The 18,439-nt window shown below is 39.3% G+C and overlaps 1 protein-coding gene across 6 annotated transcripts in view; it reads right to left on the bottom strand.

Moving 5' to 3' along the window:
• SMYD3 (SET and MYND domain containing 3) overlaps positions 1-18,439 on the bottom strand; it is a 430,287-nt gene that overhangs the window by 107,869 nt on the left and 303,979 nt on the right. Inside the window, exon 1 of one of the 6 annotated variants that reach the window (XM_069800598.1) lies at positions 683-705. The exons of the other annotated variants lie outside the window; for them this stretch is intronic. The gene's annotated coding sequence lies outside the window, so the exon portion shown is untranslated. Of the gene's footprint in view, positions 1-682; positions 706-18,439 lie in introns of those variants that run through there. 6 annotated transcript variants of the gene reach the window in all.

Here is an 18,439-nt window from a genome sequence, read left to right as displayed (position 1 = left end):
GTAAGCAACTTCAGACTTCATTGTGAAAAAATAAAATTACCTAGGTATTTAAAAGAAATAGATTGTGAGGTATGGTCAGACAATCACGCACTGCATAGTGACTTAAATTAGCCAGAGTCTACCTGTCATGAAATAGAAGCATGCAACAATCAGTTACTGCATCTCTGTTCAAGGGTGGTAACTTCTTAAGACATGCTAACTTAATCATTTACAATCATCTACTCACAATTCTAATTTACATGACATTGCTTCAGCAAATAGATTACGCAGGTTGCAAATGACCTGCAGGGATGTTATTGTATTAGTTAAAATTTTAACAATGAAAATTAGGACAGGCCTTTGGCTATACACTCAGTCACAAATCATTATTCTAGTGGTGCAGAATGTAGAATACATAACGTACAAATAGTTCCAGAAACTGTGGCACATCAGTAAAAATATACCAGCTACTGCCTTCCTGATTTTTTTTTTTTCAGTGTCACATATGAAAATAAAACAAAAAGGTAGCAAATATAGAAAGAGAGTGATAAAGACAGTGAGTTAGAGAAAAGTCATGGTGTTGTTTGGCTGCAATGCTCACTAATTCTTGCAGTAAAGGAAGAGTAACTGAGAATCTGAGCATCAATTTTCAAACCTTTGACTTGCAGTGTACTTCCTCTGTGGCTTTGGGCAAATCACTTACCCTCTCTGTGACCCAGAGCTCTGCATTTAATAGAAATAGTCTGATCCAACTCTACAGCTCTGTATCCCAGTTTTCTTTGTTTTCTCCCCATCCTGTGAGGATTACAATATCATTTCATAAGAATGTGATGCAACAGCAACAAATAGCTCAGACCCTTTGTTCTTGTTTCCTACAACTTGCCCTAATGTCACACCCTGTTTTCTGCAGTAAATAAGCCCACAATCAAGCTACAGCCGAACCTCTTGGAATGTAAAATCTGCTCGCCTGACATAAACCCAAACAAGCTAAATATCAGTGTTTCAAACATATCTGAACTGTTAACCAGAATTAACTGACTTTGATTAGACTGTCTCATATGGCTGACAGACAGATGCCAATTTCTCAAACACTGTTTTGTAAAAATGTGAAAAACATATCCAGAGGTCTTTCTTCGATGATTTTGGATAATTCTATCTTCTCTTTTTTTATTTGTAAGAACAATGACCTTCTGTAATGTTGCTTAATCAACTGTGATTTCCAATTAGTCTAGGGAAGAAAACAGCAGGTTTTCTTAAATGTAGCTGTACAAGGTAGCAGCATCTTGAGTGACAGATAAAATTACTAAAGTTGTGCTTATTGTAAATGAAGTATTCATCAGTGAAAGAGTGTTTTAAGTCAGTTATACTTCCATTCAAGAGGGAAAAAAAAAAGTATAAACATCAAACATTAAATGCTTAAAGAAACTCTCAGTGGTTTATGGGAAAAATGGTATGAGAGAAAGTTCTCTCGAAAGAGGCCCTGAATACTTGCTGCAATTTTACTTGCTTGAAACCAACTGAAATGAGGAGTTCCCTTGCCCTTAATAAGATCACAGAAATGTAATCATGAAACAATGCCATCACTGAGCAAACAGATCTAAATTTTTTTTTTTACTCTATGTGGTAATGTGTGGGTAAGAAGTGATGAATTTGTATTCCTTCAAGAAATTGCTTACTAATGTGTCACATGTTCCCCAACAAAACTAGTTCATGTATTGAGAAGTAAATTCTGTCTTTAAGGATCATTTTGTCCTTGGTCTTTAATGCCACCACAAGAAGTTAGGAAGAGGATAGTAACATCTGCTATCATAGGCAGATGCCCAGTACTGCCATGACTAAGGTCTTTCTGTCTTTAGCATCTGGGCTGTAATATTAAAAACCATCATGTGCTGGCATTAGAAGGACAAACATTATGCTTGGTCTCTGAACACGCTGAAAGGTGTCAAAAAAACCCTGTCAGTTTGCTCATCAGCACAGAACTAGGCAAAACCTATCAGCTGTCCTGCAACCTGTGATGCAGAAAACCAACACTACTTCTCCATTTTCAGCATTAGAACAGTGGAGAAACACATTCCCCATGTCCAGCACATTAGCACAAGTTATAACCCACAAGCATCTGACACAAAGCTCATGACACTCAGTGGAAAAACTCCCACTGACTTGAAAGTGTTTTGATCCAGTGTTTTCATATACAAGCCTGAGAGCCGATGATTTGCAGAAAACGAGGAAAGAGAATACATTTTCATACTATTATTTTGTCAGTTCTTTGGCAGAATAACATCTGCGCTCTAAAAAAGGAATTTTCTCCCTCCCATTCCTAAGGACTTTTCCTCTAATTTTTGTTTATAATCATTATATTTTAATAGTAATCACCTTTGTAAAAAACCAGATTATAATCTGTGAAATATTTGCTATGTTATTAAACAGCTTTTCCACTACTGCTGGTAGAAGACTGTTTTCTTGACAAACAATCATATATACAACAAAAAATCACTGGAAAAAAAAAAATTCCGCATTAAAATAATCTTCAGTAGTACCCTAGGGCAGTATTAAAATTGCATACTGAACTAAGTAAAAAAAAAGAAATTCAGTTGCTTGCATATTCATCATTACCGCCCTTACTGTAGACCATTTTATTCTAGTCCAGAAAGTCATTCAAAGGCATTTATCACTACAAAAAAGCAGCACTAGGATGATCATCAGTGTTTCTAAGACAACTCTCTGTGTTTTGATATGAGAAATACACAGCCCATCTCTGCCACCACTTTCTAATCACTACAGTATCAACTACTGAGACTAGCATAACTATACGTCATACATTTGCTCTCCATAAAAGTTGCAATCAGAGTGGTGCCAGATGGTGCTACCTGTTCAGCATCACAGGAAAATGCTAGTTTTAGAAGTGTTTATGACTGGTAAAGTTCAAACCTACCTTTCTTTATTACAGTGTTGATTTCAAGTTTTAGACTCTTTCTAGTTGACTGTGCATGGCAACATAGTCATCAAGGAAAGACAAGAAAATCAATAAAGGGAAGTTTACAAATTGCAAACTGGAGATGAAATCACGGTGATCTTCTGAATGATGCTGCAAAGTTTTCTCAGTCTTGCTCTATTTGCCTTCCATTTGATTTTTAACTGATCCGCTATTGTGCTAGGACTCCCCAGCCTCATCCCTACACTAGGAATAATCCTTCCAGCTTGCAGACTGTCCTTCACCAGTCACCTCAGCTAACTGGCTGTGGCACAAAGTGCCCTTGCTCTTCCTGCTCTACCTCAGGGCACACTTTTATGACCATTTCCTCCTGTGAAGAATATTTCCTCAAAGACTAAATTGCACTTTATGGTGGCATGGATACATTGAGAGAAAAAAATGTGAGGGACAGGCGTTCAGTTGTGGCATCACCTTGACAGGAAATTTAAGTGCTGAAGGCAGTTAAAATGGAAGGATGTACTTATTTATTGAATGGTTATGAAATCAGTCTATCTGATAAAAGCACCTGTTCTGGAAAAATTTCTGTCTGTGTTTCATTCAACTCCATCGGAAGAATACAGGATGTTAATCAGATGACTCACCCATGCAAATGTATATCCTGAAGCACTAGGCACTGACATTTAACTGCATGGTATTTTTCCTGGTGTTCTGGTTGATTGAAAGTAACCCTCAGTGACTTAGATTTTAAGGATACGGAACTGCCAAATGCCTATATACTTATTAAGGAAATCAGATTGCAGGCATCAGAAAGCACAGAACTGTATAGTCCACTAACCTGTGCAGTAAAGGCCATGTGGTGGTTTGACCCTGGCCAGCAATGAAGTACCCACCCAGCACTCACTCCCCACCACCACCTCAGTGGGACAAGGAAGAGACTAGGAAGAGCAAAAGCAAGAAAACTTGTGGGTTAAGGTAAAGACAGTTTAATAACTGAAGGGAAGAGAAAAAAACCCAAGTGATGCAAAGGCAATCACTCACCACCCCACACAAGCAAACTAATGCCCAGCCAAGCTCCAAGCAACTGCTACCTTGAAAGGCACAACACACCCTGCCCCCTCCCCCAGTTTTTGTTGTTGTTGTTGAAAAAAACCTGTTATTTGGCGTGGAATATCCCTTTGGCTGATTTAGGTCAGTTGTCCCAGCTGTGTCCCCTCCCCAGTCTACTCACTAGGAGAGAGCAGAGTGCTAAAAAGAAAGCCTTGGGGCTGCGCAAGCACTGTTCAGCTATGGTCAAAACATTGGTGTGTTATCAACACTCTTTTAGTCACAAATCCAAAACACAGCACCATATGGGCTGCTATGGAGAAAGTTTACCACCTCAGTAGGGTCCAGTAAATCTCTAACTATTCCGTGTGCTGACAAACTAAGAAAATTGCTGTCCTTTGTGCTCCCTAGTGCTCACTGCTCTTCTCTTCCACAGTTACTTTTACTTAAGCTAAAACGGATCACAGCTAAACTCTACAAACCTGACATCTCTGTTGCTCTCCCATGCCATTCCTGACTGCGCAGTAAAGCAAGGACATACCATTGCCATAATTATTTTCCCTTCCCATATGAGCTGCAGCTCACACGTACAGTGCTACAAATGATCCTCCACATCTGTGGGAGCTGAGATACACTAAGGGTGTATGACTGAAGCAAATGAAGTTTTCATTTTTGCACTACTGCTAAGGTAACAACCATATCATGCATAAGCAACTTATTCCTTGGAGCTTGATAACTTTAAATATAACACCTTCAACAAACTCATACTGGAGTCATTAAATGATTTTTTTCTAACTGCTTTTATCCAACCACACACATTTATTAAATATCTATTTTTGCACATACAGGTACTTAAAAGCAAAATAATTTTATATAATTTTTGCATTTATAAAGTGAGTTTTAGCAGAGGAATATATTGACAATATCAATCTGGGATATAATCCCACTGAAATCAAAAGTTATAGAAGGCAAGTTTGACCCACTCTATAATATTAAGGGTTAAATCAAGGCAATGGATTATTACTACGTTTTCCTGTATTCTCTGCATAGCATTAGCTATTTTATTCTGTTATTGCTTGTCTCTTTTGAAGAATGTGAAAGACTTTCTCTTTTCCCCTCACTGTGTCTGCCTCCTACCCCACACAAAACCTTTGCTGTTTCCTATCTTTCCTTCTGGCAGGATTGAAAACATGTCTTCAACTTTAAAAATCCAGAGCAAATCTTCTTTGCAGATTTTTCTGGTATTGTTATATTTTTCTGACACTCTTCCCAACTGTCAGGGACCACATGATCATTTCCTACTTCAATTGCCTCATTGACACATTTCATCCTCAAAGCTTTCAGTGATGATCTGCCTATTCTTATTTCTTAGAACTTTTAATCTGTTTGCTATGGTTAAGTTTAAGGTCTCAGATTAATTTTGTTAGGAAATAGGAGGTGAATCTGTCTGACTCTCATTCACTCAGCAAGCAAATATGACATTCAGCTGAGCTGTGAAAGCTTTAGATTTCAGATCCTTCATTCTGTCCATAAAAGGCCAAAACCTCATATGATAACATTTTTCACTTAACATTTCATGCATTACAAAGCACCAAAATTAACAGGAGTCCAGACAGTGATCCATGTCAAGCTACAGTACACACAGCATGCTTGAAATCCAACATCTTCAGATATTTCTGTCTCCTATTTAGCTGGCACTGGATGAAGATCTGGGCTGCTCAAGGCATGTGTAGCACAGCAAGACTAACGTCTGGAGTATACAAGCATATCAGTTAGAGTTTAGGGCTAGAATTGCAAGTGCAGGTTGAAGCTATTAAAAATCATTGTGCTAAAAATTCTAGCCACGTGAAGAACAGAAAGTTTAAAGCAATTGGTCACAATCTATTTTATCAAAAATCTTTTGGGTTTGGGCACCTCTCAACCTTTGGGGAAAAGATGCAGGAAGATCTACTGATGGGATGGTCAAGTTAGCAGAGGTACTTTTGGAAAAGTTTTGAGGGACATGGATAAATTCTCCTGCATTTGCACTGTTAGATCCAAAATATGTATCTTTCCTGAAGATAATGTTTTAATTCAGCCTTAAATCATTGGTCTTAATGAAAGAATTGGGATTGAAATGTTGCAGTCTGTGTTTCACAAAAAGGAAGACTGGACTATCACACTGAGTATTCTGATTTTCGGAATGAGAAAAAGGAAACCTTAATCTCTTTTCCAGCTTTGGCAATTGCCTCAAAATTAAATCTGTAAACTCCAGTTTAAACCTTTTAGTATGTAGCTTCATGCCACTGTATAGTACAATTCTAGCTACTTCACTGCAGTCTCTGCACATCAGAGATCTGTGCTTTATAATAAACACGGCCTGCAAAGTCTGCCTGGGTTAAACTCTGCTATACATTCATCAAAGCTCCTTTCTTTATTTCCTTTACCTTTATCACATACAATGTCTCAAGTAATCAATATTAAAAAGTACACATTTGACATAAGAATGTATGTCGTCTACACTTAAAAAGAGAAATATAACAGGAAAGGTTTGTAGGAAAAAAGTAGTATGTTTCATAAGAGTGATTGATATTAGAGGAAAAAAGATAAGCTTTTGATCATTTTTCCAGTTATATGAGATGGTCTAACAAAAGACTACCTCAGCCTACAAGCCTCAGTTCTTTCTTTTGACATTCATCGCTGCAACACAGTTCCTAAACCCAGGACCTCTCATAGCACTGTATGGTAATCACAGCTCAACACTGCAGTGATGGTCTCATATTCTCCCACTGATACTGATGTACATATACAACTCATATTGAATTGCAGAAGTAACATGAGCCAAATTCTGCTCTTGCTTAGGACACACACCCCGTTTTTAATCACTTTGCTATGATTTGTGCAATACTATTATAGAGTGGAATGGCACCTTACATTTTGAATGTATTTCTGGACATTTTATGTAAGTAATGTATCTTTACTTACATGATCACAGATCAAATTTACTTTCAAAAGTATTCCATGATTCTGAGACATAATTTAGTTTTCTGATTTGCTAGCACATACATGAAGACTTTAGTGATTTTATTAGGACCTCTCCATAATCTTGATATATCATTTAAGAAGTATAAAACCATCTACCATTTGTACATACTCTTCCATCCAAAAGTATTTTAAAATTCACTACACAAGGTGTTTCACACGTCCATTGCTTGATGCTGAAATTTGTAAAATGAGACGTTATAGGAGCAGCACATCAACTAATGTTGCACAGGCTCCTTTATCGCAAAGAACTATCACACTGCACATCTGGCCTGGCCAAGTGGACACACTGCCCTTGAAGGGAAAGCATTACCCTATTCCTGTTCTTTCCTTCCGTCTCTCTGTTATACTATTATTTGCAGACTTTTAATGGGTTACATATTATAACCCCTCTCCTCTTGTCTTCCTCATGAGAAGTAACAAAAGCCAAATTCTGCCTTTAAGAAGCAGTGTCCTCACACTCTGCCACTTAATCCTCTTTACAAAATGATTAGTTTCATTTTCAATATAGTTAATTTGTACATTTTTTCACCTGATATATTTGGGCATTACTCACTTTCTTGGAAATAGCCACTCAGGTACGACAACACCCCAAAACACAGTAAAAAGAAAGGTCATTTAGGAAGTCACTTTCAGTACTAAGTTACTATTTGCGTTATTAATATGTAATACAGAATTTATACTCAAAGCTCCCAGTGAACTAGAATTGATGAGTCTAGTAACATGCATATGAGTACTTCTCATGAAGTATATGATTTATAGAGTAGCAATTGTGGAGATGCTGTAAACAGGAAAAAGCCAGCCAAGCTAGAAGGAATGTGCTAATTAAAGAATACAAGTGAAATGCAAGTTAAAAGCAGCCAGATAAGGAGAAGGGAAAATCCTGGCCCCAAACAGGAAGGAAGGAGGGAGCATACCCCTTGCTAGATTTGCATAACATATCCCAGGGCCCAGCCACAGCTAGCAGGGGAGGGAAACACTGATCCTTCGCATCTCTATTTAGTGCAGGTCCCCAGGCAGCCTTCCTATTGAAAAAGATCTAGGAAGGAAGTTGAAAAGGAGGATAGCAAAAGGAACAAAAGAGAAAGCGAGGGAGCAGAGCTCAGAGCAGAAGCTGCTCCAAGGGAAGGGCGGTTTCTCAGCAGCTCGCTCTGCAGATACAATCCAAGGACAGCCAAAGTCATTCCAGCCAAAACTAAGACGCAGTGGCTAAGGAAGAGGGTAAGTTCAGAGGCCAAGTAGTGGCATCACTGTATTCCCAATGGGTTAAATATTTAAGCAAGGCACAGTTTGTAAGTAAAGCTAATGCCTTCCATCAGAACAACTGATACAGTGTGGAGGGGAAAAAACCCCCAAGGTTTGGCTATACAAATGCATCTTCAGATGAGGTGATGAGGCATGATGCTTTGGGGCAGCATGTGAGGAAGGACAGTGCCCTCAGCTCTGGCACCTGAGTGAGGTGTCCCAAAAAAGACAAGGAATTAAATCACAGGTATACCTGACCACATGCTTTCTTTTTTTTGCCTTTGTGTAACATTTTTTCTCATTCTGTAATTCAATACCTAACCTAAACTTGACCCATTATTTTCTGTGACTTTTCCTACCAATATGAGTAACTTCCAAATAAACTTACAGATATGGAACTCTCTGTTCCTGAGGAAACAACTATCCTGCTTACCCTAATTACAAGTATACTCTTCCAACACCTATTTTATGGTTGTAGGGATGTGAATTGTGTCCTTCCCTCAAGCTGTAAATGGCATCACAGGGAATGGCAGGGACACGTGTGAGTATGGAAGAAGGCTTTGGCAAAAATTCACTTGCCTTCCACAAGCAACAGGATCTGGGAAGATGGCCTTTACCCACAGCAATATCCATAGATGTGAGAACAGGTTTAGAGTTTGGTGGTGTAGTCCAAAGTCCCCCAGTGTCTGTGGTAAACCTGCTGACTTAGGGGACTTTGAGTCAGGTCCTTAAATCAGATCGCATGTGGGAAGCCGCAGACAAATCCATGAAGCAAAACAGACTGACATTGCTTGCAGTTTAGATCTGAAATAACTCTGCTAATTTCCATGATTTTAAGTTGCAAGTGTTCCTTGTTACTCAGATCACTGGCATTTCTCAAACCGTCTGCCAATAGTGGAAATGAAGCCTAAAGAGGAAGCACTTACAATAATTAATAATCGTTATGGGCTGGGTTTAATTTAACATGGTCTTAAATATTATCTGTGGTCTTGGAATATTTCTCTGTGGTTTACTGGAAATTTATGAACCATGGGAAAAGACATATTGATAATGGAAGGAACAGACAAAAGCAAGAGTGTTTTAAAACTGCAGAATCTTAAGGAGTTTTTTGGTTTTGTTTTATTCTAAAAAAACTAAGTCAGAGTTTTTTCTTATTTTGTCCAAACTCTGAAGCCCAAACAGAATAACAGACAGGAAAAATATAAATAAATAATGCTTTTGGCTTCTTATAGCTCTGTAAAGATCTAAATTAGTGAAGGTCTTAAAAGCCAGATCTTCAGCAAAGGGAGTAAAAAAATTAAATAACCATTCTGCTATTCCCTTATGGTATCTGTATTGTTAAATGGTCTCCAAACATAAAAGAGAAAATTTTCAACTGTTAAGGATCAGAAGAGTTTTTCAGAGTTTTACTTTAATTAGCTTAAAGCTAAGAATATGTCCCATAAACTAATACCAAGTTCTTAGTCAATCTTTCACATTTTTGCCATTATTTCTTTTATGCCAGTGGAAAAACAAAGATACAGGGCCTAATCAGTGCTCCCAAGTGTTTGTTAATGAACTCTGAGGGGACCAAACAGCCATAATTTTCTTTCATAACTGGAAACCTTCCTTCTAAAGTGGTTCTTTGTCTGCATATCACATCTTTGTATAGCTTAATGCTGCTTTTATCGCTTCAGTGCTTTTGTTACTTTATCATGTGGGAAATGTTTTGATTAGATAGAATATACCTTCAGAGAATCTTCCTTATCTTTGACAATAGCTATTTCTGCATTTACAGCAATAATGCAGTCCCCATAATCCTGAATTGTAGAATTTGCTCGTTATTTTATCATAGTACCTTCACTAACAGTTATCATCCTCTAAATACATAGCCAGCTTAGCAATTATAATGACTGTAGTATTACCATCTAACAGTGAGTTGTAAAGTTTGTGCCTAAAATAGGAAACTTGACCAGAATCCCAATTTCAGTAACAGAATGCATTGTTGAGGCAACGCTAAGGACACTCTTTAGGGACCTTCAGTATTTCATCTGGATCTGTGACTACCACGGTGTTTCTGGGCCAAGATTTTGATTTAAAAGTTTCCCAAGAATGCTCTAAGCAAGCAAGGAGGCAGTCTTTCTGGCAGTTGCCTAACATAGCCCACTTCAGGATCTTTCACAGTATAAAGCAATTGGATTGCAATTCACACAGGCTCATCTAAGCTAGTCAGATTAATTTCAACAATTAATATTCAATTCAATCCCAATAGCAGCCAAAGCAGCTGAACTGTCATGGAATCATAGAATCATTTAGGTTGGAAAAGACCTTTATGATCATCGAGCCCAACTGTTAACCTAACACTGCCAAGTCCACCACTAAACCACGGCCCTAAGCACCACGTCTACCCGTCTTTTAAATACCTCCAGGGATGGCGACTCCACCACTTCTCTGGGCAGCCTGTTCCAATGCTCCACAACCCTTTTGGTGAAGAAATTTTTCCTAATATCCAACCTGAACCTCCCCTGGTGCAACTTGAGGCCATTTCCTCTCGTCCTATCACTTGCTACCTGGGAGAAGAGACCAACACTACACCTCGCTACAGCCTCCTTTCAGGTACTTGTGGGGAGCGGTAAGGTCTCCCCTCAGCCTCCTTTTCTCCAGGCTAAACAACCCCAGTTCCCTCAGCCACTCCTCATAAGACTTGCTCTCTAGATTCTCCACCTGCCTCATTGTTCTTCTTTGGATGCGCTCCAGCACCTCAATGTCTTTTTTGTAGTGGGGGGCCCAAAACTGAACACAGTATTTGCGGTGCTGCCTCACCCGTGCCAAGTCCTGCTGGCCGCACTATTTCTGATATAAGCCAGGATGCTATTGGCCTTCTTGGCCACCTGGGCACACCGCTGGCTCATATTCAGTCGGCTGTTGACCAACACCCCCAGGTCCTTTTCCACCAGGCAGTTTTCCAGCCACATTTCCCCAAGCCTGTAGCATTGCATGGGGTTGGTGTGACCCAAGTACAGGACCTGGCACTTAGCCTTGTTGAACCTCATACAGCTGGCCTCAGTCCATTGAGCCAGCCTGTCCAGATCCCTCTGTAGAGCCTTCCCTCAAGCAGATCAATGCTACTGCCCAACTTGGTGTCATCTTCAAACTTACTGAGGGTGCACTCACTCCCCTTGTCCAAATCATTGATAAAGATATTAAACAGAACTGGCCCCAATACTGAGCCTTGGGGAAGACTGCTTGTGACTGGCTGCCAGCTGGATTTAACTCCATTCACTACCACTCTTTGGGCTCAGCCATCCAGCCAGTTTTTTACCCAGCGAAGAGTGCACCCATCCAAGCCATGAGCAGCCAGTTTCTCCAGGAGAATGCTGTGGCAAATGGTGTTGAAGGCTTTACTAAAGTCTAGGTAGACAACATCCACAGCCTCTCCCTCATCCACTAAGTGGGTCACCTTGTCATAGAAGGAGAACAGGTTAGTCAAGCAGGACCTGCCTTTCATAAACCCATGCTGACTGGGCCTGATCACCTGGTTGTCCTGTACATGCTGCGTGATAGCACTCAAAATGATCTGCTCCACAACCTTCCCTGGCACTGAGGTCAGACTGACAGGCCTGTAGTTTCCTGGATCCTCTTTCCAGCCCTTCTTGTAGACGGACGTCACATTTGTTAACTTCCAGTCAACTGGGACCTCCCCGGTTAGCCAGGACTGCTGATAAATGATTAAAAGTGGCTTGGTGAGCACTTCTGCCAGCTCCCTCAGCACCCTTGCGTGGATCCCATCCGGCCCCATAGACTCGTGTGTGTCTAAGTGGTGTAGAAGGTCACTCATCATTTCCCCTTGGATTATGGGGGCTTCATTCTGCTCCCCGTCCCTGTCTTCCAGCTCAGGGGGCTGGATACCCAGAGGACAACTGGTCTTACTATTAAAGACTGAGGCAAAGCAAGCATTAAGTACCTCAGTCTCTTCCTCATCCTTTGTCACTATGTTTCCCCTCGCATCCAATAAATGATGGAGATTCTCCTTAGCCCTGCTTTTGTTGCTAATGTATTTATAGAAACCTTTTTATTGTCTTTTATGGCAGTAGCCAGATTAAGTTCTAGTTGGGCTTTGGCCCTTCTAATTTTCTCCCTGCATAACCTCACAAGATCTTTATAGTCCTCCTGAGTTGCCTGCCCCTTCTTCCAAAGGTCATAAACTCCTTTTTTTCCTGAGTTCCAGCCAAAGCTCTCTGTTCAGCCAGGCCGGTCTTCTGCCACACCTGCTCATCTTTCAGCATGGGGACAGCCTGCTCCTGTGCCTTTATGATTTCCTTCTCAAAGAATGTTCAGCCTCCCTGGACTCTTTGCCCTTCAGGACTGCCTCCCGAGGGCCTCTGTCACCCATCTCCTAGAGAGGCCAAAGTCTGCCCTCCGGCAGCCCGAGGCAACAGTTCTGCTGACCCCCCCGCTGTGATAGGGGCCAGCTGGCTGTCTGCAGGTGAGCTGGTACAGCCTACACTGGGGGATATGCTAGGACAGTTAGGCTGCCTGAGTCCACTTGGGCAAGCTTACAGGTGCAAGGCACATGTCTCAGCTAAGTGTAAATACTTTATAAAGGCAACTTTATGTTATACGTGCACAGGGTGGGTCAAGAATGCTTACTCAACAACCTCAGATGACAGGAAGGGGCCTGTAGGATTCTCTTAAGACAGGAGGACTCCCAGACAGAATATAAATGTGATCTGGTAAAGCACTTAGGTTTCTCTTCCCTGAAAAGAAGTACCTGCCCAGCTTCTATTGTAGCTGTCATCTGGATCTAAAGACCTGTGCAGACCTGTCCGTCACATAAAAACATTCTTTTGCTTGCACACTAGTTCCCAAATGACATATTATGCTTGCTCTTTGCCAGACAGGGTGTGAACTGCTTTGACTTTCCACCAATGCAGCCCTCTGCTAAGAATGCTATAAACAACAGCCATCACACCGAATTCAGACCCACTTGTATCTTATGTGGCGTTTTTACAAATACAAACATTATCCATAAATTATGCAGAATAGACATAGGTCAAAATCTGAAGTAGAAGTAACTGAACTCTAGTAGAGGAAATGAATTTCAGAGAAGATCAAGCAAGTGATCCAAAATATTCCAGGAAAGAGCTAAACAGCTTAGTTTCTTCCTGTTAACGTACATGCCAAATTGTAATCATTAATCTGCTCCTCAACATAATCTAGAAAATTTATAGCATACCATGCAGTTCTTAAGCTTTCAATTAAAGTTAAAACAGAAAGCAAATGAGCACATACATAAAGATCTGTTTTGATATCTTGAGATGAAATTGTGGCTTCATTTAAAACAGTGGAAGGTTTGTCATTGACTTATATACTCAATAATGTCAGCAGGCACTTCTTTCACATAAAAGACTAAACTTTCAGAGTAAGGGTGAAGGGACTGGCTTTGAAACTAAATTCAGGATTTCTCATTACTTTCGTTCCTCTCCCTCCTAGAGAAAAGAGAAATCAATATCGTTTAATACAATGTTTATATTTCTGTCGTCCTGTTTTAAATCTAAAATGAAAGGGGTTGTTTTAACATTGCAAATGTTTCTTCCCTCAATAGAACTGCAGATCAAGGTTTGACATAAGAAAAGCATAACTCTATAGGGAAACTGAAAAATATTTAAAGTATTTTTTCATCATCTTTGAACACATGGAGTTCATTGCATAGATTTATTACTATTAATTCATGATGTATGCACTGACACATTTTTTATTTTTGTGTCCTGTTCCTTATTATTGCATCTGTGCCAACCTCCTCCTTTTTCTAGTGAACTCCACCTCACATCAACTCTCTAGTTAATCAACATGTGCATCATTCCAAAAGGTAGGGCAATGATGAGGACTGCAGGAAACACTGTTTGCTAGGTGTAACTGCCTTTCATACAGTTAATGACATCTTTCTCTGTTGGATAATATCCTTTGTTGAGACAATTCATTGAGTCTGCTGCCAAGAGATGTTCTTGGGAGTGGTCTGAGGAATGAGCTGTTGGAAAGGAGGCAGGCGTGACCTTGTTTTGCCTGCACACAATATTCCCTGAGTAAACTCTCAAAACTCCCACTTGTTCCTGGGAAGAATGAAGAAGACTGAATTGCGATGAATCCTAAAGAGCACATTGAAAACCAAGTGAAAGTGACAACAGCTCGTTTCCCCCTTCTTTTGGTTTTAATGCTTTCTCTAAGTCTTTTTGTGCAAATGCAGGATCACCCAAATACTCCATTTATGCACTGCAGAAATAATACTAGACAATATGACGGAAACTGGGCAATATGACCAGAGAGGATTTTTGATCACATAAAGCAGCAGCATGATTCAATCAAAAAAAGAGGTACATTTACCATTAAATAAATTAAGCCAAAAGCTAACATACACCAAAGTTTGAATTAAATTACAGAATGAGTCATATATAAAATAAAATACCAAGTTTGCGCTTCCAGTGGCAGTTATGCACAACCATGGCCTTACTTTTTTATTTTAATCCTGGTTTCATTTTCAAATTTATTTTACTTGTAAAATTAATTCTATTTTAAAATTTATTAATGTATCCCCTGGAGCCACTGGGATTATATTACTGATAATTACCACTAACACACATATTAAATAATACCTGCATGCATTTTTCTAATGTGCACTTTCTTTTTCTAATGTGCACTTTCACCCAGCTTGGCTGCTGGTGTAAAGCAAGTGCATAGCTCTACAGATTCAGTAAAATAAGTCTGATTTATACCAGCTGGGGATTTAGCCTTTCTTGTTTCCATGAAGTCAAACAGTATGTCACAGAGCTGTACAGATCTCTTACACAGGTATGTAACAGAAAATGTAGAAAGCTCTAAAATGGCTGAACATTTCCTCAGAGTGCTGACACTTCCTTCCTGCTCATTTCACTTGTAAGACAGAAATAACTCTCCAATGACTTGACCTCTTAAAAAAGAAAAACTTTTCTGTACTGAGATCTGCTAATCAGGTCAAATTGCAAAAAAGCATATTTATTGTTATGATCCTCTGAAACAGAAAATGATGAATAATTCCTTACCCAAAGGCCTGAGGATAAATTCTGAAACAAACACTCCCTGTTCTACATCAAAAAATCACTTTACCCATTTGATTTAATGTTGCTGGACACACATCACTGTCTAGTGAAGAACTAGTATATGGTTCCTTATGTTACATCTACACATTGTACCACCATTTGTTAGGATATAAATCATCAGTCTTTATAGTGTTTCTGCCAATGGTATGTCTAGGCTCCAGGTCATCTGTATGACCACAAAGATAAGTATGTAAAAACAGTCAGTATTTAACAAACTTATATAAAATCAATTTCTTGCTAAATAAGATAAGACATCGCATGGACACGCAGGTGTACAGAGTCCTGATGAGACAATGTCAGTACTTCAGGCATGTTGCCAATTATTATTCAAACACCATCCCTGAAATGGATTTTCTTCTTGCAAAAGAACAATAGAGTGTTTCCGGAAATAAAGCAAAGTGGACAATGCTGTCTTGGTTGGGCAGCAGGAAGAAAATTAAATGATCTTATTTTGTCCACTAAAAAAGGAAACACCTATCATAAAAAGGTATAAGATGGAGCAAGTCATGTCATCTTCAAACACTAACTCTTGCACAGGCCTCAGCTATGACAGGTGGATAGTTTTGCCCCTTGAAATGTGATTTATAAGAAATGCTGGGTTTGGCAGGCTGTTATAACGTGTCATGGTGCTTCTAAATGCAAGTCAGAAGTTCTGTATAATTCATTAGCATTCTTTCTTGATTGGAAACTACACAGCCACCTGTCCTTGCTGTTATTCAAAAAAAGAAGACAAGGTAGTCATTCAAAAAGTACTGACAAGCATTTGGCAGGGATGAATAGCAGTGTATCAAAAGACAAGTACAGAACAAAAGCAATGAAACTGCAGATGGTTTTGTGGTCAAACTACTGATGTGAACTGCTGGGACTTATGCAAACCTCATTTCTGCATCAGATCACCAGTGACTTGTATCAGTCTCAGGCAAATCACTTGCTTCTGGGACGCTGAGTTGTGCAGCAATCCTGCACAAGCAAAATTGTTGCTGCACCAGTTGTTAGAACTCTCATACAAATTACATAAATACAAGAGCTACCAGACAAAAATCGTTAGCATTAAAAGGAAATCACTACCTAGAGTAACATATAATTTGCATATTTCACAATTCACACCATTGGATGCAGCATTAGCTCACGAGGATTCACCTTCTACATTTCTCAGTCTTAATTCTATCAAAAAATACAAGCAGGCTGACTTTACTAATATTGCATCCTACTTGCACCAAAAATCCATCTCTAACACCAAGAAACAAAGAAACAAAATTGTTCTTTCATACAGACATCTGCATAAAGTTGATGAAGATACAATCACTTATTTCTTTCCTGTCTCAGTTCATGCTGTAGACAGGCTGGATGTGACCATTTCCCTGTTTTTCACTTCTTTACTTTTAAAACTATATATCTCAACAGTGAAATGCAGATTCTGTACAAAGTGTTACAATACTGATGTTTGTTTAAGACTGAACATTTTTCATAGACAACAAACTGCCAAAGATTATCACTGTGATCACTGACATTTCACATACTTATCCAAGTCCAAAGACAGGTTGTGATAGTCAGGTTAGACCATTTGCTATGCCCTGTTCTTTAGATATATGAAAAACACACATATCCCTAAAAGTGTAGCTAGTTTAGCTGTAATATAGTTTTCCTTCATGTAAAACTTTAAAGGATACAGAACCACTGTTTACTTCCAGTACGCTCAGTTACTAGCCCATAAGGAGACCTGTTTTCACTGAGCTACTTACACGCTTAAAATGTGAAGCTTTTAAAAGGTGGATTTGTTGATAGAAAGCCAGTCAGGAACAGTGAGCAAAGTGAAGTATTGCAAAGCTGTTTTCTAATGTACATTATGCCACATATGTGGCAGGCCAGTTTTCTACGCAGAATTTGTACAAGCAGCTGAAAAAATGGGAGAGAACCATGCTCTGGAGTGCTTCCATTTTGAAAACCAATAACTAAGTTTTCAAAATCCATACACATCCTTTTAAGCCTTAAAATGATTATACATCGAGTTCACAGCAAGAGCTGCTTTTTTTCCTGAAAAAAGAGCACAGGAAGAATAAAACTTCTAGTGAACTCTTAGCTGAAACTTGAACTATGAATCACGTCTATAATATCTATAAAGAGTTTACCTGAAATTCATTCCCGCTATCACTTGCATAACACTCTCACACTGTGCTTACTTTTATATATATAATATATGAACACTTACCTTTAACAGATTAACTTTTTAGTTAGAATTTCAAAGTTCATGGTTGTTGTTTTTCAATCTCTTTATAGAGGGTGGGTAAAAAAGAGACTGAAAAGAATCCTAAATGAGGAAAGCAAAAAGGAAAGACCAGTGAACAGGGCCTCCTGTTATTACAGAGGAGACCAGATAAGCTGGAGGATAGCTAGGATTGCAATTTTCTAGCCTGCAAAAAGCCCAGCATCATCACTATTTACACAACTCTTTCAGTCTTCAAGGCACGATTTAATGGCCTTCATTGGGAGGTTTAGACTGGACATTAGGAAGCATTTCTTTACCAAGAGGGTGGTCAAACACTGGAACAGGCTTCCTAGAGAGGTGGTCAGTGCCTCAAGCCTGTCACTGTTTAAGAGGCATTTGGACAATGCCCTTAATAACATGCTTCAACTGTTGGTCAGCCCTGAAGTGGTCAGGCAGTTGGACTAGATGATTATTTCCGACTCCTTCCAACTGAAATATTCTGTTCTGTTCTGTTCTGTTCTATTCTATTCTCTTCTGTCCTATCTCATCCTAACGCGTGTCCCCTCTAACAAGCAGTAAGAAAGCAGGGGATCTAGCTCAGGTTCTAGCTCTTTTTAAAATTTATTTGTGCTAAAATCTTTTGAGAGGGTCACAGCTGAGGAAATTCTGTCAATATCACACTAAAAACTTCAGGCTTCACAGTATGAAGCCTGGCATAGTGGGAATCCTCTGAAGATAAGTATTTACAAATAATAAAGAGCGTTGAATGAAAGTTCCTGTGTTCTCTCTTTCATCAGCAGTTATGCAGATCACTTTCTGCTCTACCACAAATATTGATTTATATTAATCATGGAAACTTCATGGCTTGCAGGCATGAAAGAAAATCAATGCAGTAATGTT

Source organism: Haliaeetus albicilla, chromosome 13 (genome assembly GCF_947461875.1).
Source record: "Haliaeetus albicilla chromosome 13, bHalAlb1.1, whole genome shotgun sequence".
Lineage (NCBI taxonomy): Eukaryota > Metazoa > Chordata > Aves > Accipitriformes > Accipitridae > Haliaeetus > Haliaeetus albicilla.
This window is presented reverse-complemented; position numbering and strand designations above follow the sequence as displayed.